We start from the raw sequence: 13,531 nt of genomic DNA, 5'->3' as shown, positions 1-13,531 counted from the left end.
GAGCCATATTGCCATCAATGTCTTCTGCTGCACTTGGAAAGAGATCCAAGAGCCAGGAGTCATGATGTTCTTACCCAAGTGCTTGATGATAATATTACAGAACTCTTTAAGGTCAGGATATGCAGAATTTCTCTTTGGAGAAACCAGATTAGTTATTATTAAGCACAATGTTCTCTCTTGTATGTTTTCTGATTGTGTATTTAATACTGCTTTCTCATAACTGTCAGTTTGTATTCAGATAAGAGATTCTTGGAAATTGTCATTTTCACTAGATCAAAGTAAAAGGTATGAGCAAATTGATTTTTCTAGATGAGGTGGAAAGCTTGTTGTCGAAACAACCTCCCTTTCAGTGCGATAGCACAGGCTATGTTCCCTGATAAAAATTAATTGACTCTTTGTGTGATCCCCTCCATTGGCTGTCTTTTTCTGGTCTCAGATCAACTCTAAATCAAAGCAAGGAACCTGTCTGCATCTCTAGCCATCTAAAAGCCAATTGGAAGCTTATAAACCGGGCATGATGGCAAATCGTCATTTTCTATTATTTTATCTAGCTTATGTGATCGGTGGAAATATATGACCTTTCAAAAGAGATGTTCCATTCTTAACTTTCCTGGCTAAAAGCCTTTGCTGCATTTGTCCTCCATACATTTTTTAAAATGTTTCTTGTAAAGCCCATCTAAACTAACAATCATCATGGTATTTTATAGCAATGTATTCTATTGGCTTGCTAGGCATTGTGAAAAGGACCGCTTCCTTCCAGAGTTGCATGCTTATTGACAAATATAAACCCTATTGTTCTGAAAAAAATAGATGGAAGGAGAGAGAATACGTTTTTTCTGCAAGTATAGTGTCTTCTAAGACTTTGGGGAGACTTATTTAATGCTTTCCTTCTTTGGGGAATGGAGAGGGGTGGGGATACAATAGTCACAGACTCTGTGACTCTTATGCTCTGGTAAACATAAGAAGTTTAACATGGCTAGTAAAGTATATTTTGAATCAAATTTGACTCCGACCAGCATCATGGAAATATAGGATCCATGCCATTTGCTTGCAATATCACAGAGGTGGCTTATCTTCTCTTTCTTTTAGTATGCCTGTTTAATTTCCCACTCTACCTTCAGGCCTAGTATTTTCTGATAATCTTCTGCCCAAAGAGTAACCACTCTTATTCTTCTTTGCTAAGTGGAATTTCTATTTGTCACCTGCATTTAAAAGGATGTCAAGTAATAGCCTTAGCACAAATCTTTGACATTGGAAAGTTGAGCTTTGCTGTGCCTTGCTATCAGACATGTGTAGAGAAGTGTGAGTCCTAGTGACACTTAGATCTTGTTCTGCTCAGTATAATGACTTGCCCATGGTATTCCTTGCCCTTTCTTTGCAAACAACTGCCTCTGCTATTTGAGCAAAGCAGGCATATGTCCTTTCATAGCTACTCCCTTGCAAAGGGAATCCTTTGAAAAAGCTGCACAAATCACTCCTATTTATTCTTATTGGTGTCTTATGACGATCACTTTGTTGGTTGTATCTTATGATTTATGATTTATCATTTTGTTCCTTGTATGTACACTGGAGACAAATTCCTTGTTGAAATTTGACATACTTGGCCAATACAGAACTATTCCATTCCATTCCAGTCCAGTCCAATCCAATCCAGTCCAAATGAGTGTGCCTGCACAATTTTCCCTGCCAACTGAGGGGGAAAAGATGTAGTCTGCTTTCCCTTTATTTATTTATTAAATTTATATGCTACACATCTCACTATCCAAGCCAATGTACAATATGATAAAAGCAGAAATATAAAATCTTTAAAAAAAACATTCAAATTAATAGGCATAAAAAGCAGGAACTAAAATCAGGATGAGCGGTATGGAGGTGGAATCTTCTCTTTTATTCCACCAAGTCACTCCAGCTTAAAATGCCCAATCGGGTCAGTTGGTAGAGCCAGTTTTGAGGCCTTTCTGGAAAACCAAGAGATTGGGGGCAGATCTCACCTCCAATGGGAAGATGTTCCAAAGGCTGAGAGCCATGGCAGAAATGCTTCTTCTCCTGGACCCCGTTAGCCAAAATTCCTTGACTGCTCTTCTGCCCGCACAGGTGAGACCAATCAGTCCCACTGGGATTGTATCATTGTATCTTTGTCTGCTGTAAATACAATGCAAGCCTTTTATTTGTTTTTGTTTTAATTTATTGCATGTGTAAAAAGAGAGAAAAGAGAGACACATGTGTTCCACTGATTAACTGAAATCTCATGTAAAAAACAAAAGTAGGCCCACATGTATCTTTATGCCTTTTTATGCAGTTATATTCTCACACTCTTTACATGAGGTCAGTTGGTTTAAAAATAGAAAAGTAAACATAGATTAGTATTTACAGCCCTACTTTCTAAGTAGCTCTTGGATCAGCACTCCTGGTCGTTAAATATTTGTATGAATATAGAATGAGAGATAATCTCGCCAAACCAACTGTTTAATGGATGGAAAATTGGTGTTCTTCCAATTTTCAATGTAGTGTGATTTTTGTCTGTGTAATTATAAAAGTATGCATTATTCATTTTTCTTGTCCTGCTGTTAGTGTGTGAATCATTGGTATGTAAAAAGAACATGGGCTTATATAAAAGCCAATGACTCTTCCGGAATGAAACTAATGTATGACATAATTTCTGTTAAAAGTGACCCACTATTAGACCATATCATCCTATGAAGCAATGTTGCCTTTTTCTTGAAAAGATGTATAAATGTGTCCAAAAGACATGAAATAATATTTTGTTGAATTAAGTGCAATTTTAAATTTACAGAATTGTAGCATATACATAGATGCAAAAGAAACTTCCATTATATACTTCAGATTTATGGTTCTTCATTCTATGCCTTCCTATCCCCTTTCAGTGTATTCTGACCGTTACTGTTGAAAGTTATTAGGGATTTGTCATTTTGTAAAATGCTTGTCTTGATTAAGATATTGCCGTGAAAGTTTCAATAAATGATGCATGTGCTGCAACTTCTTGGAAAACTAAAATCTATCATTAAGTGATCTAAGAATTCTGTACTCTGCTTTGTTGCCATTTTCAGATTGGGTTCCTTCAGGTTAACCTAGCATAATCATAAAAATCAAACAGGATTTGAGGATGTATTGCATGCCTGTTGGCCTAGCCCAAAACTGAATAGCTCATGTTTCTTGGTGCAAGTAGCCAAAAATCACAGTGGCGGGTAGGAATGAATAGAATAGAATAACAGAGTTGGAATGGACCTTGTAGGTTTTCTAGTCTAACCCCCTGCTCAGGCAGGAAACCCTACACCATTCCAGACAAATGGCCATCCAATCTTGTACTAAAAACCTCCAGTATTTGAGCATTTACAATTTCTGGAGGAAATTTGTTCCACTGATTAACTGTTCTAATTATCAGGAAATTTCTCCTTAGTTCTAGATTGCTTCTCTCCTTGATTAGTTTCCATCCATTGCTTCTTGTCTTGTCATCAGGTGTTTTGGAGAACAATTCGACTTTCTCTTCTTTGTGGCAACCCTTTAGGTTTTGGAATACTGCCATTATGTCACACCTAGTCCTTCTTTTCATTAAACTAGGCATACCCAATTCCAGCAACCATTCTTTAAATGTTTTAGCCTCCAGTCCCTTAATTATCTTTGTTGTTCTTCTCTGCACTCTTTCTAGAGTCTCAACATCTTTTTTACATTGTCATGACCAAAACTGGATGCAGTATTCAAGTGTGGTCTTACCAAGGCATTATAAAGTTATATTAACATTTCACATGATCTGGATTCTATCCATCTGTTAATGCACCCTAGAACTGTATTGGTTTTTTGGCAGCTGCTGCACACTGCTGGCTCATATTTAAGTGATTGTCCATTAGGACTCCAAGGTCCCTCTCACAGTTACTACTGTTGAGCCAGGTACCACCTATACTGTGCATTTGGTTTTTCTTGCCTAAATGTTAGAACCTTACTTTTTTCACCATTGAATTTAATTTTGTTAGATAGCGCCCAATGTTCAACTGTGTCAAGATTCTTTTGTATCTTAAGCTTATCTTCTGGAGTATTGACTATTCCTGCCAGTTTGTTGCCAACTGCAAATTTGATGGGTTACCCAACTCTCCCCTCATCCAAATCACTGATGAAGATGTTGAAGAGTACTGGGCCTAAACAGAGCCTTGGGGTACTCCACTGCACACTTCCCTCCATGTAGATGCAGTTCCATTGAGGAGTATATGTTGAGTGCAGTTGCTCAGCCAGTTATGAATCCATCTGGTGGTGATGCTATCTAACCTACATTTTTCTATCTTATTAAGAAGTATGTTGTGGTCTACTTTATCAAATGCCTTACTTAAATCCAAGTAAATTATATCCATAGTTGACAGATTCTGTCAGATTACATCAGCAATTTTAATTGGTTTAAGACATTTACTTCATAACACATATTGACTTTGGGTGGGCTCTGCTCTGTCTCTGGGCAGATTTCTTAACTTCTTCATGGGACTGCTTAGGGACAATGCTAACCTAAAGAGCTTTCTACTTTTCTTGCTTCTAGCAGCTTCTTTTAGCATGGTGCCATCATGTTTGTTGCTGTAGTAGCTAATACAGTTGGAAGGTGAATTATACACTTACCAAGATAGTTAGAGCCTAACTTAGGATGGGTGTCAAACTTGCTAATATCAATATGACTTATGAGAGTGCTTTTCCAGTAGGCAAAAGCTTCTACTTTTTAACCGGGGGTGGAGACGGGGACGACAGTAGGGCTGTCTGGATAACTCCAATGTCATCTATATAATAGAGAGAGCTCTGAATTTCTGTGGGAAAGGGTGAAAAGACCAACCTTCCCTCCTCCCTTCTTTTACCACTCATGATGAGAAGTGATGAGGATTGAGGAGAGAAGCTGCAAAGAATTCCAGTTCTCATATCCTACCCATGGGATGGTCCTCTGCTGGTAATTGGAACCATTCCACAGACCCAGACCTAGGCATCACTATTGTGCTGGCTCCCACAACAAACAATCATATTTTAATTCTTCTGTGCCGAAGGGCCTTCAATTTAAATGAAGCACATCTACCTAACTGAAACAATTTGGTGTAGTCATTAAAGCATCCGACTAGAAACTGGTAGTTCTAGTCCCACCTTAGGCACAAAATCAGTTGAGTGACTTTGAACCAGTTTTTGAGCTTATTCTCAGCCCTAGGAAGAAGGAAAAAGCAAAACACTTCCAAAAAACTTTGCCAAGAAAACTTCGAGGACTAGTCACTGAAAGTCAAAAACTAACTTGAAGGCACCAAACAAATCAAAAGCAAAACACCCCCCATCCCACCCCACCTCTATCTACATCATTGGTTGTTTTCATTAAGATAACTAAATAATATGTTTCAATGTATCTCTAGTTACTTTCAATCTCTGATACAGTATTGTTTCAAGATATCATCAAAACAGACAAAAAAGAATAGATTTTGAGAATCTGGTAGGTTTTAAAGTCATTAACTGAGATGTAATACTATTGTCAGAAAAAGCCCTAAATATAAACATCCTCTGTTTTCTGTATTTTAAAGGGTTACATTGAAAAGAATTCTGATAATTCAGTTTGTCTCATTTGCATATTACATACTACAAGGTAGTATATGTATCTGAAATCTGGGGAAAGTAAAATTAAAAGATCAGTACTGCAGGACCTTATCTTTAATACTAGATTAAGGTGTTGTCATATTAATTCATCTTAATTCTAAAGATTACAGCAAATTTCTGCTTCCTCAAAACAGCATGTCTTTTTTGTTTTTATTTCTCCTCGGTGCCCGTATATTTAAATTCTATTAGGAGAAATGTTGTAGTTGTAGACTAGAATATTTTCATTCACAGTATTGCATTAAATCAGGGATGCACAGGTTAAGAGCATCATTTTCAAATGTAGATGAAGCTAGAGTAAAAAGATGGATGAGGCCAGGACAAAAGTTTAAAATTAATTGAATTTAAATCTAGTTCAGTTGAAGAAATTATATTCAGGCAATGCACTTGCTCCACATCCCATATTTAAAAAAGACATCTGTATGGTAAAATTTTAAGTTGTAGGGGTTACACCCCAGGCTTTTAGAGGTATGGAACATCTGAGGACTACAGATTGCATTCTAATAATAAAAGAAGGGCAATTCTTGTTGAGAGTAGATCCCTAAAATGCATTTGAGAAAACCTATTATTACATGACCTGGTAGGACAGAGAGAGCTGTGAATGGCCAAAATCGAGAAGGATACAAAGTCTGTGGGGAAGAGCTGGATAGCCTACCAACTAGATGATTGTTTATTTTTTTAAAAGGAAGAACTGAAGAAGCTTCTTGAATGAGAAGTGAAACATCTTCAAAGAAGAACAAGAAAGTCCAGTTGCCTCTTCAAAAAAGCGCCTTTGGGTTAAAAAAAGAACTCTTCTGGTTGAAGAGTTGCCCAGCAGAGCCCACTGTAAGAAATAAAAAAACTCAAAAGAAGAAAGAGAGAACTTGAATTAACACCTGGGCAGCATCCTTAATGTGTATTTAGATCACATAGTTTTCTGCACCATAGTGAGATAAAGCTGTATTTATGCTCTAATTACAGTAATTATTTCTGTATGTACAAATTAGCATATCCAAGTATGTGTTGTGCAGTTCTTCTCTTTTGGGGTGATATGAAAGAAATCTTACTAGTTTTAATGTGGAAACTATCATCTACATTTTGTTTATACAGTATTTATGGGGATGATGGAAGTCATAGTCTACTCTTTTAACTGATGGTAGCTATACTTCTCATGTTCCTGACTTAGGAATATGCTGGATATTGAATATAAATTATATTGAATATAAATTATACCAAGCTATTTTTCTATTTTAGAAATATGAAGCAGGAGAACTGTCTGAATATATATTTGGCCCCATAGTAGAATCAAGAGTAAGCAAATTTAAAAAGTATAAATGTTTCAATGGTGTTTAGCTAAAATATCTCAAAATGGTGCTAAATACTCAGATGCAATTTATATTGATAAGCATGTACAAGGTACAAAATTGAATATGTCTCTCTCTATCATGCTTTCCATTTTCGTAAAAACCTCTGACTAGTTCCTGGTGGACACTGATTGTTTCACTGAACAAGCCTTACTCCGATCCATAAAGTGGTATTACATACACAAGTACAAATTTAGTATTATCACAGTACATTTGTAAGATCTAAATCTTGTTTCATAAATGTACAATATGTCACTGCTCCAAACAATTTGTATAATATTTTCAAAAGTAAGCATGTCATGATAGTTGCCACATTCCAGAGGGAAATAAGGTGTACACTCTGTATTGTGTCAATTCTTGTCTCAATAGGGACAACATAACATCTCTCTTAGATCAATCCCAATGAATTATTTTCAGACATAAAACTTAGTGAAAAAGATTCAGAGCTAACCATTAGGAACCTCATTTATTTGTCTTGTCAGCGGCAAATTCTCTGACAAGACAAGGGTCCTTTAAGGATTATTTCTTGGTCTTCTAAGAGAGAACTCTTCCACAATCTAATGGTCTCTAGTTTGGTTGACCGTATTGATTGTGAATGATGGGAGTTGTGGTATAAGTAGCTAACTGAGGACAGCAGTACTCCTAACCTTACTTGTTAGAGGGGAAAATAAAAACTCCTTATTTCTGAAAGATAGGCCTAAAACTAAGATTTGTTCAATTCAGTCACACTTTTCAGTTAAATTCATTGGTGTTCAATGGTGAGTCATCAAATAAAGGTCAGCCAGAATTTGGTTTGTTGCAATGATCAATCTAAAATGCCTACCCTTTCTACTTCAAGCCTTACTAAACATTGAACAGCCAACAATTGTAAATTGAATCATCAAGAGTTGGCCCAAATCACATTTTCATGTTACAGTTTTCATTACAGTCTCTTCTTTGCTTCTCTTTGCAATTCTATCTGTCTCTTCCAGCAGCTGGTGGAGATCAGAAGGCTCTGGAATGTGGGAGATGTTGCTCAGCTGATGAGCTGCCAGGCTGCTTCAAAAAATGCAGGCAAGTAGCTGCCTTTCCAAGACTTTTACATAGCTGAGGCAGCTGCACCAGAATTTTGTGTCCTGGGCCACAGCCTGTTTTGCTTCCTATTATCATATGAGTTCTGAAGACATGCTTATACATCAGTGGTGGGTTGCAGGCGGTACGCCCCGGTACGAGTGTACCAGAGCCAGCCCGGAGCACTGGATACCATTCCGGTACGATGCTCCTTAGGGCCCACCCGCCCACCCAAACTCCTTACCTGTGTTTTAAAGCTTCTGCGCTGCTGTGCACGCACATGGCTCATACAGCACCTGTGCGACGCTCTGCGGAGCAGCTGGAGCATCATGGAGGTGCTAAGATGCATGCCCTTGCTGCACACGTGTGCGCATTTCACTGCACTGCATGAGGACGCCGCCAGCCCCGTTCCAACCGTACCAGTTGGAATGGGATTTGAAACCCACCACTGTTATGCATGCACAAACCTGCTCCTTATTGGCATATAATTATCTAGCAAAATAAGTGCTCTTTTAAAGCCATTGTTATCAGTCACTGCAAATGTCAGAAAACTCAGGAATGTACATAGATATTTCTAGAGAGAGAGAGAGAAAGAGAAAGAAGGCACAGATTATTAATGAATTGACTCTTAGCTATTCTAGAACAAATCAATAGAAAGTGGTTTGATTTCTATTAAGCAGAGTACCAGCTTTCCTAAAAGCTTGCCATTTCGTTGTTCATCAGCCCACGTGTGACAGCCTTACAGCCTTTGCCTAAGGAAAAATGCCGGGATAGATATTGTAAAGACAATTTATAAAGATTTTTTTTCCTCTTTCACTGCCCCATCTTCGATTCCTTTGCCCACCGCATTTATATTTGTGGCAGATGGCTTACAATTCAATGGTTTGCTCAGCGTGTAGGACAAGGTGATCACACTTGAAGTCTCATTCAGAGCGGTCTCTTGGCAGGGGGCATTCAAGAGCAAATTACTTCATCCTTGCTCTTTAGGGTTACTTGCCAGGTTTCCTTCTGGTTGCCAGAATTAGTCTGCACGAGGAAGATAATCCATCTTTTCGTAATAAGAATTGAAACTACAGCGAAGTGGGAGATATTCCAAGGGAGGCTTGGAAACCTGGAACTACAGGAAGGCTTTGGCCTAATTTATGAGGACTTAATGCTCAATAGCACAAGCCCCTTTGAAGCAATTAATCTAGTCCTTTGGAAGAAGAGGTGTATTGATTCTTTGCAACTTGTTGGGAAGATATGGAGGCAGAAAAGATGGTATCAGAAACAAAGCTAGAAAAGAATACAGCAAGAGTTGTCCAACATAGAGGCAATAGATGCCTGACTTGGTTTTCTTTGCTCTTTTCTTATCAGTCACTTGTTCCCAGCAGACTAGTCTTATGGGACTGTCGTTTTGAGCATATAGAATGAAACCTAACCCACCCTTGTGCCAAAGGAATTTGGGAACATGAACGCAACATAGTTCATGTAGTATCTGATGGTCTTACTCTCCCTGCCAAGGACCAGAAACAAATACTGGCTTGATTTCTCCTTTGCTTCTTTCTACACATTGAGGTGCTCTTCCTTTTGGAAACTCATATTCCTCTTTAGCAGGCCTTGGAATTCAACAACTTTAATAAGACCTGTATCAGTGAAAAGAAACTAGGGTATCCCAGTGCTTCAACCAAATGGTTTGGACTTTGCTTGAATAGCATGTACTCTTCAACATCATTGGCTACCAGTGTGATATGCATTGGCTGTTGGACTAGGACTGGGGAGATCCACTGGATACATCTGTCCCAGTCCAATCCAACCTAGGCCATATACTAGTTGTTGGAGTAACATGAGAGCCACCTTCAGCTTCCAAAAACAATAAATAAGAAAACCATTAAGGGATCTCTGGGTTAGTCAAGCCAAACACAAATGCTAAGAGCTTGATTTACTTTACTTTATTTCAAACTTTTATACCGCCCCCTCTCCCAAAAGGCACTCGGGGCGGTGTACAGTCAGATTAAAACACATAAATACATAAGAATAAATACAAACATAGTTAAATACTAAATACTTAAAAGAGGAGGCTGTAAAAAACTGTACCTAAAGTAAAGCAATTAAAACAATTTTAAAAATAACCCCTAAAAATACCCAATTAAAAATATCTGCCAGGAGGTAAGATAAGACTATGAATGGGCCAAGCCGGCTAAATGGAACAGGTGAGTCTTCAGTTTTTGTCGGAAGGAGCGGAAGTTGGTGGTGGTTCTGATATCGGGGGGAGGTCATTCCAGAGGGTTGGGCCCATCACAGAGAAGGCTCTACCACTAGGCGCCGCCCATTGGCATTGCTTAGTGGACGGCATCAGGAGGAGTCCCTCCCTGTGAGAGCGAATTGGTCGCAGGGAAGTATGTGGTAGGATGCGATCCCGCAAGTAACTAGGTCCTGTGCCATGGAGCGCTTTAAAGATGGTAATTAACACCTTGAAACGCACCTGAAAGACCACAGGCAGCCAGTGCAGCTCGCGCAGGAACGGTGTTACGTGGGAGTACCTAGTACTCCCCATAATAGCCCGCACGGCTGCGTTCTGGACTAGCTGCAGTCTTCGGGCGCATCCCAAGGGAAGCCCCATGTAGAGGGCATTGCAGTAGTCCAGCCGAGACGTCACCAGTGCATGAGTGACCGTGCGTAGGGCATCCCGGTCCAGTAGGGGGCGCAATTGGCGCACCAGGCGAACCTGGTGAAACGCCCCCCTTGCCACGGCTGCCACATGGTCATCCATTGACAGCCGGGCATCTAGGAGGACGCCCAAAGACTAGACTAGATTTTTGTCTAGTACAGGAAACAACATCTCCTGCCCTCAAATATATTTGACTTCACCTACTCATGTATGGCTTCTCCTGAACCACAATAACAATATTGGATGATCTCTAGGAATGATTTATCTGTTGTACTCGGAGCAGTCTCTGAAGTGTGCCAATCATTTTTAGGTAACTGAAAGGGACTGTATTTTAATAAAGTTCAAATAATTTGCTGGATTCCAATCTGTTTTTTTTAAAAAAATTCATAAAAGGTGGATGTATTAAAACAACACTGGAAATCTCTTCAGTATTCTGTAAAAGGATTTAAAACTGGTTTCAGGTTTGGGGGCATATCTTCAGTGACTCTTTTCCATAGGGAAGAATGGGGAACGCATAGCTTCAGGAACCCCCTGAGGATCATACTGCTGAAATTGAGTAGCAAAGCAATTTCTCTCTGATTTAGATTTGGGAAAAAAAACCAATGAAAATCTAGTGTATTAATCCTCATAGCGTCAAATTTCATCCTGCCACAGCTGTAAATCTTGGCTTTCCATTGTACTGAACCTTTTTTTGGGTTCTGACTAACTTAGCAGCAGTATCATAGCCATGCCTCAGCTAAATTAGTTTCTTTACTCCAGACAAATTAAAAGTTCATACATCCAGGTGTTTTGTAACACTGGTGATATGGGAACTTGTGGCAATTCTCTGAATATTCCAAATTGTTAGGATCAGTTCAGATCTTTGTAGGTATTCCACACCTTCAAGGTAATGATGACAATGCTGAAAAGTGTTCTTGATGTCCCAAACCCTTTTGTTAAAATGTCAGCAATTTTTGGCTGGAAGGTGCTGGTTGAAAAAAAACAACCCTGAGATTTATTTCAAAATGCTGGAAAGGATTGTAATAATACACTCCAAAGGCAATTGCAGCCTTTACCATAAATGGGGCAGATGGGATATGAAGGATGGAGGATGGGCTGAGAATATTTGAGATGAAAGAAGGATTATTGACATTCAAATCCACCCCCCTCCCCAAAGTGACCCACTTCTTGCTAACATGAGACAACACATTAGTGCAGGAGAATTAGGTGGTAAAGATTTAAAATAAAGACAAGAAGTTGCTGCCTTTTGGATTCTAATTTTGTTTACGTACAACTGACATTTTAAAAAGATCTGTGCATGAATGTTAACAAATGTCAGTTATGCAGAAAAGCCAGCACATAAAAGAACAGTGCTGCCATTGCCAGACAATGAGGAACAGATGCCGTGGCAGCAAGAAGGAAAACAAAGCGGCAGGAACACTGAAAATTAACAAAGACCTGCCTGGTAGAATATGCCCATGCTGGCAAACCCATACTGTCTTCCGGTCAATATCCTATCAGAGGATAATATTCAAAGGCTTTTTTGAGCATACAGAATTAACATATGCCTGGATTCATTTCCTCCTCGTACAAAAGTAAGGGCCTTTCTCTAGTTGTCAAGAAGGCTTTTTTTTCTCCTTCAGTAATGGAAAGAAAGACATAATCGGATAGCAGGCAGAATTACTGGACACTGTCTGCAATGTCCTAAATGACACATTTCTTACCACTATTCCTCTTCATCTGTGCATTTCGTATAAGCTTTCATCTCAGTTTTCAATGTCTCGCCACTATTGAAGGTGTTATACGGATTCTATGGTGATGCGTGAAGGATGAAGGAAAAAAAAGAGGTCCAAATATTTTTTTTGCTGTGGTATCGGTTGCTATCAGCTACAGATCTTACCCTCTGATGTTGCTCAAATAACCCCCAACCAAGTCATGTATTAGTTTGGATTAGACTTTGAAATTTGCAAGGTTTTATTCTCTGAAACACCTCAGATTTTGAAATCAGTATTCGGGTTGTGTTTGATGCTGTAAACTCATGATTCTTGAAAGCTTCTGAGAAATCAAAGTTTTTGATGTCTCAGGAAACAGAAAGACTTCCAATATAAGTGAGCTTTTCTCAAGTGTTTTGCTACATCTCCACACTTCAAATGTTTGGAAAGAATTGTTTTAGTCAGACATGTACGACAGCAAAAGCGAAAGATGGAGAAAAAAGTAAAACAGTGTTCCATCGTTAGATAATATCATGGAATTCTGGCTGCCATTTTTCCTTTGCAAAGTGGGAGCAATTGGCAAGGATTGAAAAAAATGGTCCTTTTAAGGCAGTGGTTCTCAAACTTCACAATGCCGCGACCCTTTAATACAGTTCCTCATGTTGTGGTGACCCCCAACCATAAAATTATTTTCGTTGCTACTCTATAACTGTAATTTTGCTACTGTTATGAATCGTAATGTAAATATCTGATATGCAGGATGTATTTTTATTGTTATAAATTGAACATAATTAAAATATAGTGATTAATCACAAAAACAATATGTAATTATATATTGTGAAATATTCATTTCTAATTACAAATAAATGAAATTTTGTCTGGAAAGTTTAAGAGCAGGCTCCTGGCTCTAGGTGGAAAGAGTGCCTTTCTTTTAAAAAGAAAAAAGGAAAGAAAAAACAAAACAGCCACCAATTCTTCCTTTCCTTCTCTCTCTCTCTCTCTCTCTCTCTCTCTCTCTCTCTCTCTCTCTCTCTCTCTCTCTCTCTCTCTCTCTGTGTGTGTGTGGGGCTCTTTGTCTCTCTCCTCCCTCCCTCCCTCTGTAACTCTCTCTCTGTATCTCTGTATCTCTGTCTCTCTCTCTTCCCTCCCCCATCTCTATCTCTCTGGGTGTCTCTCTCCCC

The 13,531-nt window shown here is 38.8% G+C and overlaps 1 protein-coding gene across 7 annotated transcripts in view; it reads left to right on the top strand.

Annotated features, from left to right (window-relative positions):
* Nucleotides 1-13,531, top strand: part of TSPAN4 (tetraspanin 4) — a 752,078-nt gene that overhangs the window by 407,818 nt on the left and 330,729 nt on the right. The gene's annotated exons all lie outside the window — the stretch shown is intronic.

This window comes from Natrix helvetica, assembly GCF_964273705.1.
Source record: "Natrix helvetica genome assembly, chromosome: 1".
Lineage (NCBI taxonomy): Eukaryota > Metazoa > Chordata > Lepidosauria > Squamata > Natricidae > Natrix > Natrix helvetica.
Note: the sequence above shows the minus strand (reverse complement) of the source record. Positions and strands in the feature narration are given on the sequence as shown.